This window comes from Kogia breviceps, chromosome 7, assembly GCF_026419965.1.
Source record: "Kogia breviceps isolate mKogBre1 chromosome 7, mKogBre1 haplotype 1, whole genome shotgun sequence".
In the NCBI taxonomy this organism is placed as follows: domain Eukaryota; kingdom Metazoa; phylum Chordata; class Mammalia; order Artiodactyla; family Physeteridae; genus Kogia; species Kogia breviceps.
Window position 1 is genome coordinate 34321701 of NC_081316.1, and position 24495 is coordinate 34346195.

Below are 24495 nucleotides of genomic sequence, written 5' to 3' on the forward strand. Positions count from 1 at the left end.
AAGACAAATTATTGAAAGCAGCAAGGGAAAAACAACAAATAACATACAAGGGAACTCCCATAAGGTTAACAGCTGATTTCTCAGCAGAAACTCTACAAGCCAGAGGGGAGTGGCATGACATATTTAAAGTGAAAGGGAGAAACCTACAACCAAGATTACTCTACCTGGCAAGGATCTCATTCAGATTCAATGGAGAAATCAAAAGCTTTACAGACAAGCAAAAGCTAAGAGAATTCAGCACCACCAAACCAGCTCTACAACAAATGCTAAGGGAACTTCTCTAAGTGGGAAGCACAAGAGAGGAAAAGGACCTACAAAAACAAACCCCAAACAACTAAGAAAATGGTCAATAACATACATATCGATAATTACCTTAAATGTAAATGGATTAAATGCTCCAACCAAAAGACACAGGCTTGCTGAATGGATACAAAAACAAGACCCATATATATACTGTCTACAAAAGACCCACTTCAGACCTAGGGACACATACAGAATGAAAGTGAGGGGATGGAAAAAGATATTCCATGCAAATGGAAATCAAAAGAAAGTTGGAGTAGCTATACTCGTATCAGATAAAAAAGACTTTAAAATAAAGAATGTTACAAGAGACAAGGAAGGACACTACATAATGATCAAGGGATCAATCCAAGAAGAAGATGTAACAATTATAAATATATATGCACCCAACATAGGAGCACCTCAATACATAAGACAACTGATAGCAGCTATAAAAGAGGAAATCGACAGTGACACAATAATAGTGGGGGACTTTAACACCTCACTTACACCAATGAACAGATCATCCAAAATGAAAATAAATAAGGAAACAGAACCTTTAAATGACACAATAGACCAGAGAGATTTAATTGATATTTATAGGACATTCCATCCAAAAACAGCAGATTACACTTTCTTCTCAAGTGTGCACGGAACATTGTCCAGGATAGATCACATCTTGGGTCACAAATCAAGCCTCAGTAAATTTATGAAAATTGAAATCATATCAAGCATCTTTTCTGACCACAACGCTATGAGATTAGAAATCAATCACAGGGAATAACAGGTAAAAACACAAACACATGGAGGCTAAATAATACGTTACTAAATAACTAAGAGATCACTGAATAAATCAAACAGGAAATCAATAAATATCTAGAGACAAATGACAATAAAAATAAGATGATCCAAAACCTATGGGATGCAGGAAAAGCAGTTCTAAGAGGGAAGTTTATAGCTATACAAGCCTACCTCAAGAAACAAGAAAAATCTCAAGTAAACAATCTAACCTTACACCTAAAGGAATTAGAGAAAGAACAAACAAAACCAAAGTTAGCCGAAGGAAAAAAACCATAAAGATCAGAGCAGATAAATGAAATAGAAACAAAGAAAACAATAGCAAAGATTAATAAAACTAAAAGCTGGTTCTTTGAGAAGTTAAACAAAATTGATAAACCACTAGCCAGACTCATCAAAAAAAAGAGGGAGAGGACTCAAATCAATAAAATTAAAAATGAAAAAGAAGAAGTTACAACAGACACCGCAGAAATAAAAAGCATCCTAAGAGACTACTACAAGCAACTCTATGCCAATAAAATGGACAACCTGGAAGAAATGGACAAATTCTGAGAAAGGTATAACCTTCCAAGACTGAACCAGGAAGAAATAGAAAATATGAACAGACCAATCACAAGTAATGAAATTGAAACTGTGATTAAAAATCTTCCAACAAACAAAAGTTCAGGACCAGATGGCTTCACAGTTGAATTCTATCAAACATTTAGAGAAGAGCTAACACCCATCCTTCTCAAACTCTTTCAAAAACTTGTGGAGGAAGGAACACTCTCAAACTCATTCTATGAGGCCACCATCACCCTGATACCAAAGCCAGACAAAGATACTACAATAAAAGAAAATTACACACCATATCACCGATGAATATAGATGCAAAAATCCTCAACAAAACACTAGCAAACAGAATCCAACAACACATTAAAAGGTTCATACACCATGATCAAGTGGGATTTATCCCAGGGATGCAAGGATTCTTCAATATATGCAAATCAATCAATGTGATACATCATATTAACAAATTGAAGAATAAAAACCATATGATCAGATCAATAGATGCAGAAAAAGCTTTTGACAAAATTCAACACCCATTTATGATAAAAACTCTCCAGAAGGTTGGCATAGAGGGACCCTACCTCAACATAATAAAGGCCATATACGACAAATCCACAGCAAACATCATTCTCAATGGTGAAAAACTGAAAGCTTTTCCTGTAAGAACAGGAACAAGACAAGGATGTCCACTCTCACCACTATTATTCAACATAGTTTTGTAAGTCCTAGCCACAGCAATCAGAGAAGAAAAAGAAATCAAAGGAATACAAACTGGAAAAGAAGAAGTAAAACTGTCACTCTTTGCAGATGACATGATACTATACATAGAGAATCCTAAAAATGCCATCAGAAAACTCCTAGAGCTAATCAATGAATTTGGTAAAGTTGCAGGATAGAAAATTAATGCACAAAAATCTCTTGCATTCGTATACACAAATGAAGTAAAATCTGAAACAGAAATTAAGGAAACACTCCCATTTACCACTGCAACAATAAAATACCTACGAATAAATCTACCTAGGGAGACAAAAGACCTGTATGCAGAAAACTATAAGACACTAATGAAAGAAATTAAAGATGATACCAACAGATGGAGAGATATACCATGTTCTTGGATTGGAAGAATCAATATTGTGAAAATGACTATACTACCCAAAGCAATCTACAGATTCAATGCAATCCCTATCAAATTACCAATGGCATTTTTTATGAAACTAGAACAAATCATCTTAAAATTTGTATGGAGACACGAAAGACCCCAAATAGCCAAGCAGTCTTGAGGGAAAAATATGGAGCTGGAGGATTCAGACTTCCTTACTTCAGATTATACTACAAAGCTACAGTAATCAAGACAATATGGTACTGGCACAAAAACAGAAACATAGATCAATGGAACAAGAAAGCAAGCCCAGAGATAAACCCACGCACCTATGGTCAACTAATCTCTGACAAAGGAGGCAAAGATATAAAATGGAGAAAAGACAGTCTCTTCAATAAGTGGTGCTGGGACAACTGGACAGCTACATGTAAAATAATTAAATTAGAACACTCCCTAAAAATTAGAAATTAAAACACACCATACACAAAAATAAACTCAAACTGGATTCAAGACCTAATGTAAGACTAGACACTATAAAACTCTTAGAGGAAAGCATAGGAAGAACACTCTTTGACATAAATCACAGCAAAATCTTTTTTGATCCACCTCTTAGAGGAATGGAAATAAATACAAAAATAAACAAATTGGACCTAATGAAACTTCAAACCTTTTGCACAGCAAAGGAAACCATAAACAAGATGCAAATACAACCCTCAGAATGGGAGAAAATATTTGCAAATGAATCAACGGACAAAGGATTAATCTCCAAAATATATAAACAGCTCATGAAGCTCAATATTAAAAAAACAAACAACCCGATCCAAAAATGGGCAGAAGACCCAAATAGACATTTCTCCAAAGAAGACATACAGATGGCCAAGAAGCACATGAAAAGCCACTCAACATAACTAATTATTAGAGAGATGCAAATTAAAACTACAATGAGGTGTCACCTCACACCAGTTATAATGGGCATCATTAGAAAATCTACAAATAAAAAATGCTGGAGAGGGTGTGGAGAATAGGGAACCCTCTTGCACTGTTGGTGGGAATATAAATTCATAGAGCCACTATGGAGAACAGTATGGAATGTCCTTAAAAAACTAAAATAGACCTACCATATGACCCAGCAATCCCACTACTGGGCATATACCCAGAGAAAATCATAATTCAAAAAGACACATGCACCCCAATGTTCATTGCAGCACTATTTACAATAGCCAGGTCATGGAAGCAACCTAAATGCCCATTAACAGATGAATGGATAAAGAAGATGTGGCACATATATACAATGGAATATTACTCAGCCATTAAAAGGAACGAAATTGGCTTATTTGTAGAGATATCAATGGATCTAGAGACGGTTATACAGAGTGAAGTAAGTCAGAAAGAGAAAAACAAATATCGTATATTAATGCATATATGTGGAACCTAGAAAAATGGTACAGATCAACTGGTTTGCAGCACAGAGGTTGAGACACAGATGTAGAGAACAAACGTATGGACACCAAGGGGGGAAAACCACGGTGAGGTGGGGATGGTGGTGTACTGAATTGGGTGATTGGGATTGACATGTATACACTGATGTGTATACAGTTGATGACTAATAAGAACCTGTTGTAGGGCTTCCCTGGTTGCGCAGTGGTTGAGAATCCGTCTGCTGATGCAGGGGACGCGGGTTCGTGCCCCAGTCCAGGAAGATCTCACATGCTGCGGAGCGGCTGGGCCCGTGAGCCATGGCCGCTGAGCCTGCGTGTCCGGAGGCTGTGCTCCGCAACGCGAGAGGCCACAGCAGTGAGAGGCCCGCGTACCACAAAAAAAAAAAAAAAAAAAAAAAAAAGAACCTGTTGTATATAAAAATAAACAAACAAAAAAATAACTAACACTAAACTTTCTTTGGGTTATTTGTATGGAAATATGTTGATATAAATGTTTCAGACATTACATGAAATTTCTAAAAATCTTATATGTTCTGGTATAATGTCATAAGTCATAATTATAGTTATTACTTTAAAATGTATATCTCAGAAATAACTAAATTTTGTTGTCAATTGCATTATTATGAACTTTCATCAAATCTTTAACCGTGGTCATTTTTACATCTTTTGTCATTTACAGACAGTTGTGGGTGTACTCTGATGGTTTTGCAAAAATGTTCCTATAAAAGGGTTTCATCTTCAAGGAATTCATAGAAAAGACTCTGACAAGTACAGGTTTCTGGTAACTGACTATACTGCTGAACTGAATGAATAAGTATTTTCAGAACTCTAATGGAAAACTGATGAATTCATAAAAGTGCTAACAAAAGATCAAGATGGAAAAAAAATTAATTACATGGGACTGAGTGAACTGATGAGGATGATTATAATTTTTGTGACTTTCTGTTTGAATTAAAAAAAAATCCCACAAGGACTCAGAGGCAAAAAATATACAAATGAATTTTCACTGCAAAGTGAAGGGGCTGTTACAGTGGAGGATTACTGGACTGAATGTCAATATTATGACATAGTTTGAGTGTGTTTCGTGTTTGGTAATTGCAATCATTGTTGCTTTCGTTGTGGTCATCATTTACAATGCTTGGTGTCAGTTTATTTATCTCTTGTAAAAATAAAATATAGTGTGTGTGTTTGATAAAAAAAAAAGACTCAGCAAATCTAAGTTTCATCATGTTCCATGCAAATTAAGATGCTAGGATGAAAATAAACATGTATTAGCTTGAGAATAAAAAGTAAAAATGAAAGTAGGAAGGGTTTGCACTGTATTCCATTTGAAATAAAGTATAATGACTGAGATTCTGACATGCTCTTTTAGTACCAAAATAGCATTTATGCATCAAAATCTGCTATGGATACACAATAAATGTAAATGTTCAACGAATCTTGTATAACAAATGTAGCCACTAACTGTTCCTTTACATATATTGAATAGGATCTTTATCTCTTTACATATATTGAATAGAAAATCAAAAGAATCTTTTTTCTAGAAACATCTTTCCCATTAAAGTACAATTTATTCTGCTAGCAATAAATTAATAAAATGAGACATGCCTTGTTCTTTCCATGTCAAAGTCCCTAACTTCATGGAACTTATATTTCATCAAAGTGAGACAGAAATTAAACAAATAATCCAATGAAATTAATCCACAATATATCAAGTGACAATAAATGGGCTCTTCAGAAAAATAAAATAAGGGTAAACGTGATAGAAAGTGCTGAGAGATGGCAGATGTTATAGGTGGTCATGGAAGGCCTTGCCAGTAAAGTGACAACTGAGCAGAAACCCAAAGGAAGTTAAGTGCACTATGCAGAATCCCTAAGGACCATTGCAGACAGGGCAACAACTAGTGCAAAGTCACTGAGGCAGGGGAATGCCACAAATCAGATGTTCCAGAAAATCAAAAAGGCTCCTATGGCAGAGATGAGTAAAAGGGGACTAGGAGATAAAGTCAGAGAGATTGGGGGGCAGCAGGGAGTTCAGGTCCCATAGGGCCTTGTAAGCCTTTGTAACTTGCTTTTCTCTCAAGTTTGAGCAGAGGGGGTGACGTGATCAGATTTAGAGTTTAAAGCTGTCACTCCAATTCCTGTATAGACAACAGACTGCAGGAGGACATTGATTACGTACAGGGAAAACAGTTCAATGGTTATTGTAATAATGCAGATGAGAGGTGAGAGTGACTTGGATGAGAGGGTTAGCAATGGAATTAGAGAAAGAAATCGGATTCTGGATATCTTTTGAATGGTTATTCTCTTCACTTTGATTCACATTCTTTTCCCCCAGTTTATTCATTTTGTAATAAGGCAGATGACTTATGTGAGCATCAAATCTAGTCTAGAATATAACACCATCCAAGATATATTTCACTATGAATTTTATTTTAAATTATGATTTAAATTTTATCACTGATGGCTGGGTAGGCAGTGTGAGAAACAGACAAGGCGAGCCTAAGATTTTTTGTGTAAGAAATGCTGCAGTTTACTGAAATGGAAAAGACTTTGGGAAGAAGTTGTCTTGTTTTGTTTGGCCTTATCTTGTTTTGTGTGGGGTGGAAATTAGGTTTCTAGTTTTGCATAAGTTAAGTTTGATATGACTATTTGGTATCCAAGGGACGCTCTCATGTGGTCAGTGGAGCCCAGTAAAGGGTGAATCAAAAACTGAGTCTACGGTGCTTTGTGGGAGAGGGAGGGTGGGAGAGAGGTGCAAGAGGGAAGAGATATGGGGATATATGTATATGTATAGCTGATTCACTTTGTTATACAGTAGAAACTAACATACCATTGTAAAACAATTATACTCCAATAAAGATGTTAAAAAAATTTTTTTTAATGAAGGAAAATGAAAAAAAAAAAAATGGAGCTCTGCACAGATGTGACCCTCAGGGCAAAGAGCCCTGGCATCAACAGTAACAAACACCCTCAAAGCTTCTTATGCACGTTAAAATTTGAAAACCTTTGCCAGAGATTAAAAATAAAAATAATAACTGAGTCTTTTAAAAGCAAATCTTATGTGTACACACAAGTATTCAGTTGTCTCCATTCCTGTTCCTCACAAACACATCGGATTACTTAAAGTCTCTCACCTTAAACACTGGGGAATTGCTGAATAAAAGTAGAAATATTAATTGTCCTTTCTAATTGTTTAGCTACCAGTTGTTATAGAACTCTGGCGGAGACCCAGCTCATTACTAAATTGTTAATTTAAATCCTAATAAAATGTATTAGGAGTAATGGATGATTATGGGCCAAGATATGATGCTCACATAATTGAGCTGCCCCGTTTGACAACCAATGCCTGGGGTAGAAAGAGTGTAAGGAAACAGTTGTCATGGCCCTGAAGGTTAAGAAAGAAAATTAGCTCATAACGAATCTCTGGTTCAGGAGATAACCTACTATTTTTTCCTTCCCTGCTATTAATATTTTCTCTGTTCTTCTTTGCCTTCTTTAGTTTAATTCACGCTTTGTGTGTGTGTGTGTATACACACACACACACACACATATATATATATATATATATATATATTTCCCTTTCTGGTCCAGGTAAGTATAATATAGTGGCGTTTGATTGTTTTTATGCTGTCTTGACCCGGTTTCCAGGTCCTGGGTAGAGTCTGGTCAGTTCCCCTTCTGAAGCAACCAATAAAGTCTGCACCCTGACCACTTCCTTTATTGGGCTTTCATACTCTGAACCACAGTGCACTTACCCTAATCTCCATGGGGACAGGAATCAGAACCAGGGAGAACCCTCCACTCTGTAATGCCCTGGGGGGTCCACAGAAGATTTCAACTTAGCCAGTTCACAGGGACTAAAAACTAAACCCAGAAGTTTGCCATACAGAGGCTGCTTCCTACAGCTCCAGCTTGCTGTTACCCTGTCCCAGGATAAAAGTGCTTATGTGGCTCTGCCTGACAGCCTTCTTTCATTTGGAGCTGAAGAAAGAGTTCTGACTTTCATCTATCCAACTGTCAGTGTTTTTAATATGACCTGCCCTGAAAAGAAACCTTACGTTTTGTAAAAACAGGAAGGAAGGAAGGGATGGAGAACTCTGTTTTTATACTGACTACTTCCCTTTCTTCATCTCATTCACACTCCTAGAATTCTCTCCTTTTGTATGATTTCTAGATTCTTTCTAGATCATAATGATCTAGAAATGATCATAATTCCCTGTGCTCACGAATTTCTGTAAGTTATCTCAAAAGACTTTATAAAAGTTCAAACTAAAAATAAATGAGTAAAAAATATTAAAACTTTAATAGAGTAAAAGTGAAAATGTCAGGTATAGAGTGTAAAAGCTTGGAAGTGTTATAACACACACACACACACACACACACAGAATAATAACAGACACCATAAGTGGGAGAGTAATAGCAATACCTTTGCGTGATATCCATTTTAACTTGAACTACCTTTGACTATTTCCACCATCAGCAATTTTCTCTAGCTCATACATCTTATGGCTTATGAATAAAGTGTGGAGGTGGTTTTCATTTGTTAATACTGCTTTACCACTTGGTTGTAGATTTGTCAAAGCGTAAAGTTTACTTCTCGATACTTTTAAGTTTTCTTAAATTCCAGTAACTCTTTATAGTTTACCTGGATTATACATTGTTCTTTTTCCCTCCAATATGTGAACACTCTTTTTACATTAAATTTCTCCTTTACACAATTCTTTTTTTTTTTCACATCAATCCTCTTTGTGTCATCAGATATTATTTTCAATGTTCTATGCCTTAGGCAGATATTCCTAATTGCTGCTGGTGTCTGGTCTGTCATATGCTGAATTAAGAATGGTAGGAAGGGAGGTTACCCAACTCTCTTCATTAATGACATGTGTTGCTGCAACTCATAAGGAGATGATGAAAAGTTTCAAGTTTCAGAAAATACAGCCAAGTTTAAGACCCAAAAAATCTAAGCCAAGAATCAGAAGAGACATCAGCAACTAGTATATGTTATGGTTTTACAGTTTGTGGAAATTATAGGTGTGATGAAATAAAAAAGTTCCAATTTGTTTTGCAACATTTTTAGTTCCTTGTTCATGAATAACTTTAATCTGCAGTTTATTCAGATAATATAATACTACATAAAGATATTTTTACTTTTTAGTAAATAAGAACATTTTTATGAAACAACAAGAATAAAGTATGATCCAAGAAGCACAGGAAAGATATGCAACAGACATAATGTTTATTTAATATTTTTCCTCAGAATTTTAAAATAATTTATAACATCTCATATACTCAGTCTTAAATATTGCACTAATTTTGCTAATTAAATTTTAACATTTAGTCTTAAATATATAAGCTAGAGACATAGAAGGTAAAGAAATAAGGCTAGGCTCTGTACCAAGAAAGTATATGATTTATATCTTATGGTTTGGTTTAATTTCTTTGCTGAGCCAGCAGAGGAGACATTTATGAGGGCTGCCAGAACATACATTAATTTTTTTCATTGAGGCAGAGCTTACAAGTGGAACCATATTATGTATGGGAATTATACAGAAGTTCTCACAAACAGAGACACTAATTTTTTCCAAAACAAATTGGTAATTTTCACAGTCTGGGGAGTTTATGATTTCAACAAAGTACAGTAATCTTTGGTTTTATTCTTGTTTTTCAATTTTGGAATTAGAGTGGATGGAGACTCTGATAATGTTTTTGGAATGCTTCTTGCTGTATCACAAACTTATCTCAGAGAGTTTCATGTATATATATATATATATATATATATATATATATTTTTTTTTTTTTTTTTTTTTTTTTTTTTTAAACTTTGGGAAATCTTTATTAAGTACCTAAGCTGGGGACCATGGGAATACAAAGATGAATTAGAATGACTGTTTCCTTTGAAGAATTTTCCATTGGTGAAGAAAAGAGACAAATGCAGAATTAGCTTAATGCAGAGTAAGTGTTAATTATAGATGTTAACAATGTAGAGAAGAGCAAACAGAAGCAAGGTCAGCCTGTCTCTGGAATCAGGGTAGGTGAGGTGGGGTGATCACACCCACTTGGGTGACCCCAATATAAGGTATGGGAGTTGAGCCCAGGCATGGGGTTGTGAAAGTGTACAGTATTCAGGGAATGAGAGGCAGTCTGGAGACGCTGGGGATTCAGGTGACAGAGGATAGTAGTGGGGGTGAGGCTCTGATCAGAGTTTAGATGGTGTTGACTACCATATTAAGAAGTTTAGACTCTGAATAGCATAACTCAAGTTTCACTTCAATTAATTTTCTAACAGATTTGGTTATTAATGCAGGGGTATACATCACACAACTACACTTTTCCCTCTGGTGAAAATTTTCATTTTCTAACCACTAGAAATAGTTATGTAGCTCTACGTTAACCATAACTCTTTATGCTCCATATTTTAGTTTCATAATAAAGATTCAGGGATGCACTTCACATTGGGAAGGAATCTCCTTTATCAGAAAAAAATAGTAAATTTTCTATTATTTATTAATTATTTCTCATCACTTGGACCTACAAGTTCTTGCAGGTTATTTTATACTTATTTAGAAAGAAGACTATTTAAATAATTTCAACTAGAGGGAATTAAAATATTATTGGACCATTAAGTGATAATGACCTCATAGTATTTGGCCAGGTTTTGAATTAAGCACCTTCACCCAGGTATCACCTAATGCTCCAGTTACTATTGCTGTGTAAGAAACCACTCCAGATTTAGTGATGTGAAACAACCACCAGGTAATTTTGCTAATGAACTCTATGGAAAATACCAGAGCAGTGCAGGGATGGCTCATCTCTGTCCCACAGTGTCTGAGGATTCAGGTAGGAAAACTCAAACAGTTAAGGACTGGAATAATCTGTATGCTTTGTCAGTCTCATATCTGGGCTTGGATGACTGAAGGCTTCTCCTTGTGAACTGGCCTTCTCAAAGTATGATGACCAGAGTCCTAAAGGGAGTGTTGTTAGGGCAATGTCCTGAGAGCAAGCAGTCTCAGAGAGCCAGGCAGAAGATGCATGCCCTTTTAGGATCTAGCCTCAGGATTCACACAGCACCCCTTCTGTCATGCAATATGAGTCAAATTGGCCACAAGTCCATCCTTTCAATAGGAGGACTGTCAAACATTTCTGGGCTGTGTTTAAAACTGCCATACCTGGTATCTTAATCCTAACTCAGACTATTGGCTATTTGAAGATTTCTTCTCTCAGACTGGTCTTGCTGATGCAGATTCCATTTTATTCATTATTTTATCCCTAAGACATAATATGGCACATAGTATGGGTTCAAAAAGTATTAGTTGGAAAAATAAACTATTTCCCAAATGCATCTTGCTTGCCTCATTTTTTTTGTCTTGCCAGTCCTGATAGGTAGAATATCCCTTTCATTCCTCTATGAATTCATATATATATATATATATACACATATATGTATATATATATATATATATATATATACATATAATATTTGAATGAGAAAGAAGAACTCTCTAATATCAGTTGTATATAGTAGCTGTTCTAGGTGCCTTGCAAACATTTTATTGCGTCCTCATAACAACTTCATGGCAAATATTATTATCTCGTGTTTATGAATGAAGGAATAGACTCAAAAGTTTAAGTAACTTGCCTGAGGTAAACTTAAAAGCAACAGAAGTATTAAGCCCAGGTGTGTTTGATTCCAAAATTCTGCTGAGTTTAACAAACACTTACTAAACACCAACCATGTATTCGTGGTTATGTTAGGAACCAAAGGTACAAAAACTTAGCCCCTCCTTTTTAGGAGCTCAGAGTCTAATGAAAAGAAGTCTCACCTTCAAAGAAAGTGCATAATTTTTTCCACTCCATCACCTTACATTCCTCTATCCTGTAAGGTACTGTAGAAAGTACTGTGTACACTAAAAATACCATTAAGAGGCAGTCATCCCAATTTTGTTCCTTTTTATGGCTGAGTATTCTTCCATTGTATATATGTACCATATCTTCTTTATCCATTCATCTGTCGATGAACATTTAGCTTGCTTCCATGTCTTGGATATTGTAAATAGTGCTGCAATGAACATTGTTCTGAATTATGGTTTTCTCAGGGTATATGCCCACTAGCGGAATTGTTGGGTCATATGGTAGCTGCCTGTCATACAGAGTGAAGTAAGTCAGAAAGAGAAAACCAAATATCATATATTAACGCATATATATGGAATCTAGAAAAATGGTACAGATGAACCTATTTGCCGGGCAGGAATAGAGACGCAGATGTAGAGAATGGACATGTGGATGCGGTGGGGGGCGGCAAAGGGGGATGGGATGAATTGGGAGATTGGGATTGACGTATATACACTACCATGTGTAAAACTGATAGCTAGTGGGAACCTGCTGTATAGCACAGGGAGCTCAGCTCGGTGCTCTATGGTGACCTAGATGGGTGGGATGTGGGGGCAGGGAGGTCCAAGAGGTAGGGGATAGATGTATACATACAGCTGAACCTTCACTGTACAGCAGAAACTAATACAACATTGTAAAGCAAGTATACCCCAACAAAACAAACAAAAACCAAACCAACAAACAAAAAAGAGACAGACAGTCATCTCATTCCAAAAGGTTAAGCTGGAGCTAAAATGCACAAATCCACTTGAAATGTAATTGGCTTGCGTATTCTTGCCATTTTAGTGGAGGAGGGACCCTGCACAATGAACCCAGACTATTGAATTCAATCCTTGCGGTAGCAATATGCCCAGCTTGGGGATGGATCCAGTTGGTTCATGTCATTAAACATTTGCATCATAAAAGGAACCTAACTTCTACTGAAATGCAGTAAATAGTAAATGACAAATTAACAATCCAACCACAAGTGTTAAAAGAATCTAGAAGTGAAACATTACTTTCAGCTGGAATTATCAGGAAAGGCTCATAAAAGAGGTAGGATTTGACTTGCGTTTTGTAGCATAGAAGGAAGTGTTTCATGTGAAGCAGAAGGGAAGACAATGATTCCAGGTACAAGAAATATTAGGCACAGCAGTTGAGAAAGGAAAGAACAAGACTGTTCTGGGCTAGAAATAAGACTAGTTTAGTAAAATTAGAGGTAAGGTACATTTTTAAAGGAAACATCATAAAATAAAGCCTGCATATATTTGTGACTATTTTTGAGCTCCTATACTACACAAAATAATATTAGCTCCCTTTCACTGAGTGCTTTGTATTATGCAAAGCTGGTGAGTCTTATTCCGACCATATATAGAAACAAATGAGTGAGCAGAAATTAAAAAAAAAAAAAAAGAAAAAGAAAAAAGGAAGGAAGATAGACAAAAGGAAGGAAGGAAGGGAGGGGGAAGGGAGGGGGAGGGAGGGGGAAGGAGGGGGAGGGAGGGGGAGGGAGGGGGGAAGGGAAATTTTAGAATTAGAAAGCAAACTTGGCAGTGTGCAAATACTACTTAACTAAGCCACTTACCATGGGTAGTGCATAAAGTAGGTTTTTGATTTCTGGATTATCGTCTAAAAGAGATGCCATACAAAAACAATTTAGCATAGTTAGTCAAATGTCTTATGACCCGTTTCCAAATACCCCAACTTTCACAAAATAGAATTTTCTTTTGGCAGTTTCGATTGCCTATGTCTTTTAATGCTGTGCTGACAATCTTTCAGATGTTCTATCATCTGGGTATCTGATTAGTGTTCATATTTTATGTTCTCAACTATCTACCTAATGAGATTACAAAATTCAAGAACACATAGATTTAAAGTTGAAAATACTTGGACTACTAGAAGTTGAGTGCTAGATTTAGTGTCCTTTAGGCTATAAAAAAGTAGAGAAAAATAGGGGAAATCTGGCAGCTAGTACAGGCAATAAAATGTCAATTGATCTTAAAGCACACTGTAGAGGTATTCAGTCATCCTGTTAAAATTAAATTAAGCTCCCCCCATTTTAATTAAAATCTGTAAATAAACTAAGTAAAATCATCACATCAGAGAGCTAGAGAAGAACATGATATCCACTTTAATTTTGCAGATTTGCAGATATTAACTGATATTCTGGTTGGGCAGAGGATAAAACACCAAACTTTTTTCTCACTAATGAATACAATAGAATGAATACTGTTTTTAACAACCCAAAACACTAGGAACAGAAAACTTTATTTGAACTAGAAAAAGTTAAGGATGTTACCCCTTAAAAATTATAATTTTACTAACAAAATTTTTTACTATAAAGTTTGGCATTCTCGATTTGCTTAAATTATATTGTTGATTGCCATCCCTAACTTTATAATATTTCAATAACATTATTATTTAGGAAAATATTTATCTGAAAATTTTCTCAATACTTCCCATCACACAGTCAAATTTTATCTGCTACATACATATATATATATATGTTTTTTAAAAAATCTTGCCTTTAATATTATCGCTACCTTCTTCTTTCTACCCTACAATCCTCTCTGTAATTTTGTCTTGTTCTGAACTCTTGGCATTTAGCATTTTCTAACATGCTGAATTGGCCATGGGATACTGAAATGTCTTCAAATGGATCCAGGTTCTACCAATATCCTGATAACAGAGATGTTGCTCGGTTGTATACAGTGCCTCCTTTATGTCCAGCATCAATAAAAGAGATAAACACAAAAATTATACCAACTAGGGGAAAGGTGAAGATACACCATATTCTAAAATAACCAGAAATAGGGGTTTTTACTCACTGGATCTGTTTAAGTAGAGATATGCAAACTGTTAGAAAATCACAACATTCATTAATCCACTCAAAAGAAAAAAGGGAAAAGAAATATTAACAATAGCAGTTTTGCTTTAAACACCCCTCTTGCCCCTTAAGTGGAGTATTTCGCTCAAACCTGATGGAATATTCCTTTTAAAGCTTTCCTTTATGCTTAAAATTTGGTAACTAACTGATAAAAACATTACCGAAAGAATTTTTACATACCCATAAAATGTTCTGTGATATTGTGAATTTTGTTTTAATCACTTATTTGGCTTATTTCAGCCAGTTTATTTTGAAATGTTAGGAATCTTTGGGGAAAATACTTGACATTTAATGGTATTAACAGACTAGCCCAATCTAAGAACTTAGATTAGGTCTGGAAGTTATTAAAAACAAAAAAGTTTCTTGATAATTTTTCCACTATATTTGTTACTCAGAAAATACTAATTAGGAAAATCAATTCATCTATTACTTTTCTAAGGAAAGTTTAAAATGAGTTTACATGTGCATCTGCATGTATTACACATGCCTATTTTTCTTTGCTTTCCATTTCCTTAGCTTTATTTTTTTATATATTAATTCTCTTAGGACATTTCTGGTTATATGTCTGGAAACTTCAGCCATCTAGAAAAAAAGAAGGTTGGGAAATAATGAAAAAAATGTGGTGAAAGAATTCACATAAAAGTTTTGGAGACTTGAAAATGGGAACAACAGACACAAAAAATTACTGAACTAGAAAAAAATAGGCCTTCCTGGCAGGTGCTTATAAAGCAATATACTGATAACTGTGGGATAAAAATAAAGGTACCCAGACATTATTACAGAGTTCTCCTCCAAGAAATCAAACTTCTAATTCAAAGGTAAAGAGAGATTGTGATTCATATTTTTTCTTTCTGCTTTAGACATTAGAAAAAAATTACCAGTTGTAAAAGAAAAATGAAATCTTAAAAATAAATTTAGTTCAATTATTTACTTCAAGTATCTTCTTAGGAATTTCATCCCATTTACTTTTATGCAAATACACACATATACACAGAGGAGGATGTATAATACATGTATTGATATATAATGTCAAAACTATATATTATATATTCAATTTATGTCAGTATGAATCTCATCATTGTCCCTTATATAGAGATTTTTTTTTCCAATAGGTGTCCAAGCAGTGGAAAAAATATAAAAATGACAAGTCAGAGGAGTTTCTTCCAGTGGGATTAATGCAAGTATTTAAGTAGTTTCTGAATATTAGCAATCCAAGAGGTATTAAGTTAAATGTTAAGATTCTGGGAATTGAATTAGAGATTATTTAAGGAAGGGGAGAAATTCTTGTTCAAATTCTTCCCTTTGAATAATTCAATACATGTTTTTAATAATTCTCATGCAACCAAGATGCCTTCTGGAGTTACCATAGTATTCACTAATTACTAATAAAATATTCTGTTACCTAATTTGCTAATCCAGGGGATCCTGAAGAGTGTGAAGAAAGACAGTAATTTGGGATTAAAAAACAAATGCATAAGAGTTTCCACTGAGCCGTGATTTGCTCTGAGATTTTTTCCCCTCTTTTCCAATTACAGGCATTAGCTAAAATCAATACCAATCCACATTCCATTTCAAAGGTAAAGAGACTACACTCAATCACTTCAATGAGAATATGCACAGTAATTTTGATTCTTTTCTCCATTAAGATCTAATGATTCTTCTTCAGAAGGAATTTTCAAGTCTGAGCACCACTCACTCCCCACCACTTCTTAATGTTTCCTCTGCTACTTCCTTAGTGAAACTGTCATTTTGTGCACCTGGACTATTGCAATATTTCTCTAGGGGACCTCCATCTCTAGCCATTTGTCTCAGCTGGCTACAACCAATTCCCCACCCTGCTTTATAACATATATGATCATGTCATTCTTGTGCTCCAAAACTGTCAATAGTATCTGAAAGCCAACTGAACACAGACCCTATTCCTTACTAAAGTATTCCAAGGTCTTCACAAGCTGCGTCTATCTACAAACACTCCTACCATTTTCCACACATGAGACGGGAGGTTTTCAGAATTATAGATCTCACAGATTTATAATCTTTTATCTAGCTATAGATATATGCATATATCTATATATGTGTACTCATAAACACATAGTTTCTAAAATAGGTGTCTAAGATAACTGCAAACTTTAAAATTTTTCCAAATTAAGAAAACACAAAATTGCCATTTAACATCACCTTTACTTTACAAAAAAAAAAAAAATACATTTTCCCTTCACTTAAATTGACTATGTTTATGAAAACACTTCACATTGTTATATCATTTATTTTTCATATATTATTGTAATGATGACTTTGTCATAGATTGGCAGGAGTGTCTGGCAATGACAGGTATTTGGGAATCACTGCACTAGACTAGTCATCATTCCCTAAAAACATACTGATTGATAATATTATGACTCATAGACTTATATTAATTATGAGAATGGTTGAAAACTCAGACGACTGTGTCAGTTAAGGTCTTGGCAGGAAACCAGCACAGTCAGCAGGGATTTTGAAATAACAGGGATATTTGCAGAAGCAAGGCCAGGGTTAAGGAAATCAACAAGGTATGTTAGGGCATCCAGGGATTAGCAACAGCAGGAAGGGCTGCAGAGAATAATAGGTGGTATCAGAGGCTCAGGGAGGCCTCACAGCATTTTTAAATGAAAGAACCAGAATCCTGATGCCTTAGCAGAGAGCAGAGGAAGAAAACACTACATCCCTCTCCTCTTTCTGATTGCTAATGTCTCTCATTGGTCGATTCAGTGGCAAGTCAGAGGGCAAGGGCATAAGGCTGACAGAGTCAATAAGGATCAAGCCAGTCCTCTGCACAGAACAGGGAAAGAAAGGAGAAAATGGATGGGGTGACATGGGAAGGACAAATGGAGAATAACTAGCCAACTAATTTTCTTCCTGTCCTATTTGTAAAAATTTAAGGCAAGCTTAATTTGAATTGCAGTGCCCTTTATTTTGCCAGTTTTCCTTAGCTAATTGTGCTAGAGTGCCTATGTTAGAGCAGTGTTTTCCAATCCTACGTTATGGCACATGTCAATCAGAAGATTTGGAGTGCATACAAACAATCCCGAATTTACAATGGTTCTACTTATGATTTTTTGACTTTACAATGGTGCAAAAGTGATATGCATTCAGTAGATTCATGCGTTGAATTTTGAATTTCGATCTTTTCATGGGCTAGAGATATGATGCTGGGCAGCAGCAGTGAGCGACACCTCCCGGTCAGCCATGCAATCACGAGGGTCAACCACCAATACACTGACAGCCACTCTGGGTTTTTTTTAGTATAGTACAGTGTTCAATAAATGTCATGAGATAGTCAATGCTTTATTATAAAATAGGTTTTGGGTTATATGATTTGCTTAGCTGGAGGCTAATGTAAGTGTTCTGAGCACATTTAAGGTAGGTGAGGCTAAGCCATAATGTTTGGCAGATTAGGTGTATTAAATTCATTTTTGATGAACTTAAGATATTTTTAGCTTATGATGGATTTAATGGGACAACTCCATCGTAAGTTGAGGAAGATCTATAGGTAAAAGTCTTGGTGAAAAAAATATTTTTTTGCACTCTCTTTGTACTATGAATAGACATGATTCTACATATTAAATTTATATGAAACTTCCCAACAACAATTAAAACTGAATTTTTTAAATAGGAAAATTAAGCTTGCTTTCGTAATTTTTTTTAGTATTGTTCTTTATGCTTGAAATGGTCAGTCACAATTCCTGATCAAAGGAACAAAGTTCTCTTCATATTCTTGAGTCACCATTGACTAGAAATGTTGATAAAATAGGTAAAACCATTTTTATAGGCTTTTAAAATTTATAAGGAATGAGATTATATTTAAAGAAAAGGTCTTTTTTTTCTTTTCTTATGAAGGCAATATGTTAAACGTATACTATGATGATGAAAATGAATTTCAAGTCCAAAAAACAATTCAAATCAGGTGTTCCAAAGTTTTAATGAAGTTCTAATTTTCAGAGTACACATGCATTGTCAGGGCAGTCTTTCTGCTGCTAGCTTTGAGGCCACTTAAAGTCACATCCACTGCAAATGGAAAGGAGTGTCTCAAATTTGTGAAAACAGAGATTTGGAGCCATCATCCAGATCTGTGCCCACAAGGAGATCTCATCCTCTAACTCTTCCTCCAACACCTTCCTCTGAACTCACTAGGGTTTGCCCTGTCCTTGTGGACATCTAGAACTCTTCCATTAACTTCTTGATGGGCTGCACTGTGCACTCACTCTAGACACTGAGTAGATGCCCAGGTGGCAGAGCATGTCCAAAGAAGGACTGAAGAATGGTTATCAGATCTCTCATTATCTCAGTAATGACTCCAGCCTCCCAGACTTCATTCATATGCCCCAGGGCCAAAGGAGATTAATATTTCAGACATACGATTGTAACCTTTACTACTGTACACTGATTGGGAAGCTCGAGACCCAGAAAAAACATTTGCTTAGTTATAGTTAGTTACCTTTATGAAAACAATTCCAAAGGGTAAAAAGATCAACATTGTTGGGTTCTTTCTTATCAGATATACAAATTTAATATTTTTGAGATTTGGTATGAGGTTCTACAATCTGATCAGGGACTAGTTATAATAACATAGGATGCAGGACAAGGCCATTTGTTCCTGGAAACTTAAATGTCAGATTACCCTACACCTGTCTAACATCCTCTGTCCATTATAATTCATTTGATGATTTCCCCCCTTCGTAAGGGAGACAAGTAAAACAAAGAAATTTTGATTTTGTACAAGGAATTCCCACTAAGATCTATAGTCACCTCTAAGAAATATAGTTTGCATTGTCACAAAAATTGGCAAATATGTTTGCAAAGTTCCTATAAGAAATCTCTCTTCAAAAGCTGTGCCAGCTTGCTATTTATTGTTGCTACTAAAGAACATAGAGAGACCTACTCTTACTCCAGTCTTAAATGAAGTAACAGAGTTAGGATCAGGTGTGATCATTGTCCATAGTATTTGCCCTCGGAGTGATTGTAAAAAAGTCAAAGAACTTTCCTTCCACGAAGCAGATTCTTGAATGAGACAAAAACCCTTCAGGTCCACCCTGCCTGAAGATGTAGAGTCCAGGTCTGCTTGTTCATATAGAAAAATATTATTTCAACAAGCAGAGGGCTGATATAAGTGTGTCAATATAATATTGAAATAAGTGTGTCAATATAATATTGTTCAAAGTAAAATAAAGGGACATCAGAATACTTTGTTTTCATTGGTCTCCCAGTTCCATATTGTCCTATAATTTCTGACTTAATGCATAACTTAAAATAACTAAAAAATTAGACCTAAACTAGAGCATGGAATGAACTCGATTTTTCAAGTCTTAATAGTCCATTGGAAAAGACTGCAATAAAAACGTCTCAGGACCAACAGCAAATATTGCAGCATAAAGTTGTATGTTTCTTTGCTAACATTTTCTCTACCTCTGACCATAGCGTGTTGATGGTTGCTCTTTTATATTAGGGAGGAGTCGAATTTGGAGAAGACATGGGAAGATGTACACTTCGGAGGCTTATATAACATTAACAACAATAGCCAATGTTTACTGAGTGTTTACATGCACCACATACCACACAATGTTCTGAAGGTCTGGTATTAGTTGGGTGCATTTAAAAGCAATAAAAAATGAAACTGGCAAGAAAAATAAGTGGGAATATATAGAGTTATAATCTTAAACAGGGTTAGTTTGAGAGTTGTCTTAATCCAATGTATTCCTTGTGATTATGAGATTCTATTGGCTAAGGGAAGAAGAGGGCTCTGGTAGCTTTGGGCCTCATATAAATATACAACATCAAAAGGAAGAAACAATCTCTTAAGTATGCTTGATACCCAGCTTGTATACATCTACATTGTCTAATATGACTATCTCTTCATATTGGTGAATGTGCATGATCTACCAACTCTGAGAAGAAAAGTAATCATCTAGGCCTAACTGATTGGAATTGATTCACCTGGCCATTTCTGAACAAATCTGTCATTAGAAAATGCTGAAGATTGGTTCAAGATGGTGGAGTAGAAGGACATGTTCTCACTCCCTCTTGCAAGAGCACTGGAATCACAACTGACTGCTGGACAATCATCGACAGAAAGACACTGGAATTCACCAAAAAAGATACCCAATATCAAAAGAAAAAGGAGAACCCACAGTGAGATGGCAGCAGGGGCGCAACCACAATAAAATTAAATCCCCTAACTATTGGGTGGGTGACTCACAAACTGGAGAACACTTATACCACAGAAGTCCACCCACTGGAGTGAAGGTTCTGAGCCCCACGTCAGGCTTCCCAACCTGGTTCTGAGCCCCATGTCAGGCTTCCCAACGGAAGGAGGAATTCCTAGAGAATCAGACTTTGAAGGCTAGAGGGACTGGACTACAGGACTTTGACAGGACTGGGGGAAACAGACTCTCCACTCTTGGAGGGCACACACAAAGTAGTGTGTGCATCGGGACCCAGGGGAAGGAGCAGTGACCCCGTAGGAGATTGAACCAGATCTACCTGCTACTGTTGGAGGGTCTCCGGCAGAGGCAGGGGGTGGATGTGTCTCACCATGAGGACAAGGACTGGCAGCAGATTCTTGGAAGTACTCCTTGGCATGAACCCTCCCAGATTCCACCATTAGCCCCACCAAAGAGTCCGGGTAGGCTCCAGTGTTGGGTTGCCTCGGGCCAAACAACCAACAGGGAGGGAACCTAGCTCCACCCATCAGCAGATAAGTGGAATAAAGTTTTACTGAGCTCTGCTCACCAGAGCAACAGCCAGCTTTACCCACCACCAGTCCCTCTCATCAGGAAACTTGCACAAGCCTCTTAGATAGCCTCATCCACCAGAAGGCAGACAGCAGAAGCAAGAACAACAATCCTGGAGCCTGCAGAAAAAAAACCACATTCACAGAAAGATAGACAGGATGAAAAAGCAGAGGGCTATGTACCAGATGAAGGACCAAGATAACACCCCAGGAAAACAACTAAATGAAGTGGAGATAGGCAACATTCCAGAAAAAGAATTCAGAATAATAATAGTGAAGATGATACAGGACCTTGCAAAAAGAATGGAGGCAAAGATCAAGAAGATGCAAGAAATGTTTAACAAAGACCTGGAAGAATCACAGAACAAACAAACAGAGATGAACAATACAATAACTGAAATGAAAACTACACTAGAAGCAATCAAAAGCAGAATAACTCAGGCAGAAGGACGGATAAGTGACCTGGAAGAGAGAATGGTGGAATTCACTGCTGCAGAACAGAATAAAGAAAAAAGAATGAAAAGAAATGAAGACAGCCTAAGAGACATCTGGGACAACATTAAACACAAAAACATTCACATTATAGGGGTCCCAGAAGGAGAAGAGCGAGAGAAAGGACCAGAGAAAACATTTGAAAAGATTATAGTCAAAAACTTCCCTCACATGGGAAAGGAAATAGCCACCCAAGTCAAGGAAGCACAGAGAGTCCCATACAGGATAAACCCAAGGAGAAACATGCTGAGACACATAGTAATCAAATTGGCAAAAATTAAAGACAAAGAAAAATTATGGAAATCACCAAGGGAGAAACAACAAAAAACATACAAGGGAACTCCCATAAGGTTAACAGCTGATTTCTCAGCAGAAACTCTATAAGCCAGAAGGAAGGGGCATGACATATTTAAAGGGATGAAAGGGAAAAACGTACAACCAAGATTACTCTACCCAGCAAAGATCTCATTCAGATTTGATGGAGAAATCAAAAGCTTTACAGACAAGCAAATCTAAGAGAATTCAGCACCACCAAACAAGCTCTACAACAAATGCTAAAGGAACTTCTCTAAGTGGGAAGCACAAGAGAAGAAAAGGACCTACAAAAACAACCCCCAAACAATTAAGAAAATGGTCATAGGAACATACATATCGATAATTACCTTAAACGTAAATGGATTAAATGCTCCAACCAAAAGACACAGGCTTGCTAAATGCATACAAAAACAAGACCCATATATATGCTGTCTACAAGAGACCCACTTCAGACCTAGGGACACATACAGACTGAAAGTGAGGGGATGGAAAAAGACATTCCATGCAAATGGAAATCAAAAGAAAGCTGGAGTAGCTATACTCGTATCAGATAAACTAGACTTTAAAATAAAGAATGTTACAAGAGACAAGGAAGGACACTACATAATGATCAGGGAATCAATCCAAGAAGAAGATGTAACAATTATAAATATATATGCACCCAACATAGAAGCACCTCAATACATAAGGCAACTGCTAACAGCCATAAAAGAGGAAATTGACAGTGACACAATAATAGTGGGGGACTTTAACACCTCACTAACACCAATGGACACATCATCCAAACAAAACACTAATAAGGAAACACAAGCTTTCAATAAAACAATGGACCAGATAGAGTTAATTGATATATATAGGACATTCCATCCCAAAACAGCAGATTAACACTTTCTTCTCAAGTGCACACAGAACACTGTCCAGGATAGAACACACCTTGGGTCACAAATCAAGCCTCAGTAAATTTAAGAAAATTGAAATCATATCAAGCATCTTTTCTGACCACAACGCTATGAGATTAGGAATCAATTACAGGGAAAACAATGTAAAAAACACAAACACATGGAGGCTAAACAATACGTTACTAAATAACTAAGAGATCACTGAAGAAATCAAACAGGAAATCAAAAAATACCTAGAGACAAATGACAATGAAAACATGATGATCAAAACCTATGGATGCAGCAAAAGCAGTTCTAAGAGGGAAGTTTATAGCAATACAAGCCTACCAAAGAAACAAGAAAAATTTCAAATAAACAATGTAACCTTACACCTAAAGGAACTAGAGAAAGAAGAACAAACAAAACCCAAAGTTAGCCGAAGGAAAAAAATCATAAAGATTGGAGCAGAAATAAATGAAATATAAACAAAGAAAACAATAGCAAAGATCAATAAAACGAAAAGCTGGTTCTTTGAGAAGTTAAACAAAATTGATAAATCATTAGCCAAACTCATCAAGAGGGAGAGGACCCAAATCAATAAAATGAGAAATGAAAAAGTAGAAGTGATAGGAGACACCACAGAAATAAAAAGCATCCTAAGAGACTATTACAAGCAATTCTATGCCAATAAAATGGACAACCTGGAAGAAATGGACAAATTCTTAGAAAGGTATAACCTTCTAAGACTGAACCAGGAAGAAATAGAAAATATGAACACACCAATCACAAGAAATGAAACTGAAACTGTGATTAAAAATCTTCCAACAAACAAAAGGCTAGGACCAGATGGCTTCACAGGAGAATTCTATCAAACATTTAGAGAAGAGCTAACACCCATCCTTCTCAAACTCTTTCAAAAATTTGCAGAAGGAACACTCCCAAACTCATTCTATGAGGCCACCATCACCCTGATACGAAAACCAGACAAAGATACTACAGAAAAAGAAAATTACAGACCAATATCACTGATGAATATAGATGCAAAAATCCGCAACAAAATACTAGCAAACAGAATCCAACAACACATTAAAAGGATCATACACCATGATCAAGTGGGGTTTAAC

The 24495-nt window shown here is 36.0% G+C and overlaps 1 protein-coding gene across 3 annotated transcripts in view; it reads right to left on the reverse strand.

Annotated features, from left to right (window-relative positions):
* The window catches only part of GAS2 (growth arrest specific 2), a 161102-nt gene that overhangs the window by 131347 nt on the left and 5260 nt on the right, over nt 1-24495 (reverse strand). For 2 of the 3 annotated variants that reach the window (XM_067038089.1, XM_067038086.1), the window contains exon 2: nt 13619-13662. The exons of the other annotated variant lie outside the window; for it this stretch is intronic. The gene's annotated coding sequence lies outside the window, so the exon portion shown is untranslated. The remainder of the gene's footprint in view (nt 1-13618; nt 13663-24495) is intronic. 3 annotated transcript variants of the gene reach the window in all.